Consider the following 6706-nt stretch of genomic DNA (forward strand, 5'->3'; position numbering starts at 1 on the left):
CGCCCCGCCCCTCCGGCTCCGGGTCGCTGAGCCCCGGCGAGTGGTTCGGGGCGCGGCCCTGCACCTGTGCGTTGCCTGGTGGGGCTGCGCGGGTGGAGAGACACCGAGGTTCCCGCCCCCGCTACGCCCCGGGCATATTGTGACTGAGGGACCGGGTGTCGGCGGCTTTCCCCGGGACCTTGTTGTGCAAACGCTCAGGATCCATGTGCAATTCCAGGATTCTCAGGCAAGGGAGGCTCACCTGGACTTGTTGATGCCTGTGTAGCAACCCGAATGCCTCCAGGTGTAAAGGCTGTGGCAGATTCGAAACTCGACGGCCAAGAACTTTACCCTCTTAGAAAGTGTCTGTCAGGACACTTTGATTACATCCCCCACCCTCGCCGGTACCATAAGAGAGCGTTGATACTTTAGCAGCAAGGGCGGGAGCTTTTGAGTCTGGCTCTCAAGCCTGCCTGCCATTTGCCAGCTGTGTAATCTTGGGCTTCAGTTTCTTTATTAGAAAAATTCGGATAATACCTATCATATGGGGTCGTTGTAAGTTGAGAAGGGCTGGTAAACCAGTTTGTATTTAAGCACCAGCCCAACTTGGCTTTGTCAGGATCTCTGTCTCTCTTCTCGGTATTTTATAGCAGCAGTTTGGTGGACAGTCAGCCGCTTACCAGCCGTACTTAACATGAAGTGTGCGTATACAGGAATGTGAAATACATCACTTAAATGTAATAATGAAATTACACCTAGCTTCATATGTTTTTACGTACTATTTAAATCCATAAGATGTCTGAAATGGCCCCAAGTTGCCAAGTTTTGAGGTCTTTTCAAGATCTTTTCTATCTCAAGTCAACGCCTGTAACATTACCTTTGTTTTATGCATTTTAAAACCTTTAAAAGACCCCCGAAACCCTCCACATTTCACTTCTGCAGTGTACTGTTGAAAAGCAGCCACCTCCCAGGGATGTGGTGGTACAGCCAGCTGGCCCACAGCCCCATGACTGCAGGGTGGGGAACCTTTGGTTGAAAGTTATTACTAAGTTTGCCTAATGTCTTTTGCATTTTTCATAGTGAATCAAAGGGCTTTGTGATGTTCGGTTTCTTAATGAAACAATTTAGAAAGAAATCATTACTGCTTTTTTCAAAAACATGCAAAGAAAAACTGTAGTCTAGTTCTAGCATTTGTTTCAGTTCTTTGCCAATAACTTAAGAGCCCCTCTTTAAAGAGGCTTCCAAAAGTCACATCCATTAGGATTATTTTGCTTAGAGTAAAATTATGAGATGTAAATTACAGTAATAAGTATTCTATTATCCAAAAGTATTAATTGCAGACTTTCCATGACCCTAGTATGCTGCCAAGTGCTGTGAAGAAGGGATTCAGAAGAAGTATAAGACAGCATCTCAGCCCATAAAGGGCAAAACCATAAAGTTTGGGTCACCCAGTAGTAATTATGGGTATTACTTAAGTAATGACTTCATTCATTCATTTATTCATTCAACAAACTTGTACCATACCTGTAACGTGCCAGGTATTTTTCTAAAAGCCGAAGTTATCAAGATAAGTGAGATGTAGTCCCTGCTCCTGAGGAGCTCACAGTCAGTCTAATGGGAGAAGCAGAAATTGACAGATAACTGTAACACACTGAAATAAACTCAAAGTACAAGCCCAGAACAGTATGGGAGAGTCAAAGGAGCTTTTCCTTTTCACTTCAAAGAGAAGGTGGTGTTTGATCATTCCAAACACAAGTAACTGAGCTTGGAAAGATTTCCTGACAAATCTTCTGACCAAAGGTATAAGCCCAAGGGAAGAGGAAGGAAACTGACATTCCTTGTTGCCCACTATGTAACAGGCATTAAGTAAGGCTTTTAGTGTATTATTTAACCTCACAACAACCCTATGAAGTAGATTTTTATCTCCACTTTAGGACAGGGAGACTGAGGCTCAGGATAGTTAAATAATTTGAGGTTAGTTGACAGTGCCAGGACTTGAATCTCTGACTTAAAAGTGTAGTATGCTCTTTTTTCCCCCATACTCTGTAGAAGTAAATATAAACGAGGTGAGAAAGTTCTACCTACGTAAGTCATTTTACTACATCTATTACAAATTACTTTCTATGAAATAAATGTTCATACTTGATTTAGAGTTACTAAAGCTTTATAATAAAGACTCTCTTTATCCAGTGGTATTTTTTTATATGCTTATAAATGTGGTGGCATTTGCTAAAAAGTGTGGCCCATGGAAACAGTAAAAATGGAAGACATTGATACACACAGATTCTATATGGGGCATTTTACAAAATTCTTAAACAAAAATGGACTTTTCTTGAGACCGCAGCTTAAATATACAAAGAATAGGATATCAGACATATGGCCAATTAAATAGACAATGAAAGGGGTAAAATAGTTTTGAACAGTTAAATTTTACAAAGGGGAAATTAGAATTTTGAAGTCATTTACAAAGAATATTGTATTATGTTTTAAAGAGACCACTGTGACAAGATCCTATACTAGACTGTCAGCTCCATAAAGACAGGGGTGTTTCTTTTATTCCCAGCTTCAAGAGCAATTCTTGGGACATATAGATGCTCAGTAAATATTTGTTGAATAAAAAATGAACGTGAACAAATATATATTTATAAAGACTAGTGTGTTTATGAGTAAAAATGCTAGGGTTGATAGTTAGAATTGACATAATATGGAACATTTTCATCTGCTGAGAAAAAACTTCGTATAGGTTATATTTCAGATGGTCTTTGAAAAAGGGAAGAAAACATTGATAGATTACAGATGAAGTGGTATAAATATGGGGAGTGGTTTATAAATGGATACATTTCGGAAGAAAAGGAATATTGAACAAAGGGAATGGCCCACTAACACAATTAAAAATATAGGCATTTTTTTTTCTGAGCATTGTTTGTGTCATTTATTTTTTTCAAAGTTCATTTTTAAAAACAGAAGCCAACCCAGAATGGCAGATGCTATGCTGAGGAAAATCAAGGATCCTAGATTTGAATCATGTCTCTGCTCATAGATCATTCTGTGACCTCTAACTGCATTAGTTTCATCATCTGTAAAAAGCTGATAACTACCACCGGTCGCCGGGCTGCGACAAGGGTCAACCAAAAGAACTGTTTAATTTTAAGACACTTTTTATTTTTAAGTCCTTACTGGAGATTTGGGAATCAAGGACAGTCTCTACTTTCATGGAGCTTAGAGTTTCAAAAAGTAGATGTGTTAGCTATCTATTGTTGCGTAATAAATTACCCCAAAAGTTAGTGTTTAAGACAACAATAAACATCTCAGAGTTTCAGTGAATCAAAAATCTGGGAGCAGCATGGCTGAGTGGTTCAGGCTCAGGGCCTCTCAAGAGATTGCAGTGATATGTCAACTGGAGTTGTCATCTGAAGGCTTGACTGAGGCTGGCGTATCCTCTTCCAAGGCTGGCAACTCCTCTTCCAAGGCTGGCAACTCATGGCTGGCAAGTTGGTGCAGGCCGTTGGTGGGAAGTCTCAGTTCTCTATGTGCGTCTCTCCATGGAGCTACTGGAATGTCCTCATGGTAGGGTAACTGGCTTCTCAGAGCAAATAATCCAGGAGACCGAGTTGCATTGTCTTTTATGACTTAGCTTCCGAAGTCACATACTGTCATTTCTCTAGTATTCTATTGGTCACACATTGTGGAAAAGGATTACACAAGGATGTGAATACCGGGAGGTAAGGATCATTAGGGGCCATCTTGGAGGCCGGCTACCACGTTGAGTATGATAGAAAAATAAGTGTTGGAGGAAGGTAAAAAGTACGGGGAGAGGAGAGGGAAGGATTACTTTTGGGGAGATGGGGGAATTGGGAAAGATTTAATTCTTTTAACAGATATCTGCAGATATTTATTGAGTGTTTACTGTGTGCCTTCCACATGGTAGACTAATATGTGGAAGTGAACACTGAATTAGGGCCATACGAAATGTCTTATGTATAATAGGCCAGCATTTACACTGAGGACAAATATTTGATCTCTATAAGGTGAGGGTGGAGTAATTTTTCTGGTATTAATAATAACATATAGTAACTTATCAGACCGATTAGTAGTTATAGAGTGTAAGTAAAGAGTGTAAGTACTAGGGCCAGACTTCTGGATGTTAGCACGACTTCCGGTTTGTGACTAAGATACTCTTTGCTACTTTTTCTTAGTGACTCACTAACTGTAAAATGGGAATAATCTGCCTGCTTTATATCGCTGCTGTAAGGATCAAATAAGTTAAAAATATATCAGGTTTGTGGAACAGCTTTACATGTATCATCAGTATCGTTTATTAATTTTTGGCATAGTGTAGTACATGTGTGAATGAGGTTGGAGTCAGAGATGAGTGAATGTAGAATGATGTGAGTATTCAGCAACAGGCATGTAAATGTCAGTCATGGCTGCTTCTGTATCAGTTTTTCCAGTTCAGGTACTTAAGTCTAGATAATTTTTATTTTATAAAATAGAGTGAACCAGTGATTTTATTTAGCTGAACTCCAAAATTAAAATAAGACCACAGGAGTACGCTGTTGCCTGTTAAGGGCGTATCATACCTTCTTGTCCCTCTAAATTACTAGGCCCTCTGCAGAATGGATTTAGCTGGTAGCAGTACTTAAGGTGTATATGCTTCAAAAGAGCTTAGAGGTGGAACTAGGACGTAAAGTAAAAACACCTAGAACGAGAGATTGTTACAAATACCACCTCACTTCTGTGAAGAGGAAAGGTGATTGAACGCCATGTTACTGCAGGTGTTAGAGCAGAAATCGAGTGGTCTGCCAGGGCCTTGGGTGGAGCTAATTGCTTAAGTTGCCTTCAGTTCCAATTCTCATTGTTTAGTTGATGGAGGCACTGAGAAATTAAATCGTTTGAGGTTCCACAACAGTCTAGTGGCTGACGCTGGGCCAGGTTTTGCTCTGTGTTTAAGATCAGCTCACATAGCAGTGACAGAACATCTGCAGAATACTTCGAAGACTGAATGTTGTGAAAATTTCTTTTTCTTTTCTTTGGATACCATATTTTTACTTTTGTGGTATATCTGGTTCATTTGCTTGCCTACTCACTCTTGTTCATATGCATTTAGAATCACTCTTCCCGGTATAAATGAGTGCTGATAATGAGTAATTTAGATAGCTCATTTTGAAATTCGGAGTCTATCTTCTGTTTGTTACTGAATTTGAAGATAGTGGGCTACTTACAGGTCTTTGACCTCTAAAATTGTGAGAATTATGGGTGACTGGTTCTTTTTTTTAAGTATAGTTGGTATACAATATTATATTGACTTCAGATATGCAATATAGTGATTGGACATTTTTAATACCTTACAGTATGGTCACCCCACTAATTCTGTGACTGTGCAAACTTACCACAATATCATTAGCTATATGTAACTTTGGTTTTTTGAAAAATCTTTGTTCTGGTATCAAAATTTAAATTATAATGGGTGTAATTGGAGAAAAATTCCAAACTCCCTAGTATGACAGAGTAAAATAACTAGTGAGATAACATGTTAAGGGCATGAGCGGGGCTAGGTACTGACAGTTGTCAGGTGTTGTAACCATAGGCTCACTGACCATCTGGTGACTCAGTTTCCTCATCTGTAAAATGGAGTTAATTCTTACAACATGAGGTTGTAAGGATTATGGAGCAATATAAATGGAAGTAACAGTGGCATCATCATGATGCTACCTCATTAATCCTCACACCAGCTCCGTGAAATACATAGTAGTACTATTTTGCACACGAAGAAAGAAGCTTGGAGAGATGAACTAATTTAAATTTAGGAAGATTATACTGAGGATTTGAACCCAGGTCTGTCTTTGAATTGAAAGATGCTGACTCCCTACATGAATGTGTATGAATGAATTACCTAACCTTGCCTCCAGTAATGTCTGTTCCTGTTCACTTTCTTTTGCATAGTTGGTGAAAATGTCACCAACTATGTGAGTGAGACTTCTTTTTGGTGAATATAGTGAGACTTCTTTATGGTGGTAATCAAGGTGTTGTAGCTGTTAAAGTATTCTTTGCAGTATTCTCTATATGTGTCTTGTTGCCATTCCTGAAAAGGAAAGCTGTAATAGTGACTTCACATCTTAAATTGTTCAAAAAATACTTACTAAATAAAGGCATACTATAATGCCCAAATTAAAAAAAATTTTTTTGGTCATTGTTTCAGTATCTGTAAATGGCGTAAATGATGCCAAAGTCTCTTCATTGTGGTGAATTTGTACATATTTTCACTACCACAAAACTTTGAAGAACTTGGAAAGTTCTCTCTTCATACTTTAGGACATACCATGTTGCATATTGGTATGAGAGTGGGTTATCATGGTTGTGAAATTGGCTTTATTTTTATATTTTGTTATATGATTAATGTGCTTAAAGTAGTTTTAAAATTGCCTTATATCTGTTGTTTTGACTTTATGAGGCAGAGATGGGGAAACAATTTAGGAATGAAAAGTAAGCACTGTTTTATTTATTCTTGATACACTTTTAATGAAAAATAACCTGAAATAAAGCTTCCTTTGAGGAGCCTTTCACTCTTTAATTCTGACTTTCCAAGTTAATGCCCTAAGGTTGTGGCATTGAAGGCAAAGATGTGATTATAGTTTAAATTCTGTGAATCATTCAGAATCATTTAGATTCAGTGAATCATTTCACATTATCTTGTTGATATTTCCTATGTGTTCATATACATATAATA

At 38.4% G+C, this 6706-nt stretch overlaps 1 long non-coding RNA gene across 1 annotated transcript in view; it reads left to right on the forward strand.

Moving 5' to 3' along the window:
- The window catches only part of LOC107196055, a 62529-nt gene that overhangs the window by 575 nt on the left and 55248 nt on the right, over positions 1-6706 (forward strand). The window lies entirely within an intron of this gene.

This window comes from Pteropus alecto, unplaced genomic scaffold (assembly GCF_000325575.1).
Source record: "Pteropus alecto unplaced genomic scaffold, ASM32557v1 scaffold157, whole genome shotgun sequence".
NCBI lineage: Eukaryota > Metazoa > Chordata > Mammalia > Chiroptera > Pteropodidae > Pteropus > Pteropus alecto.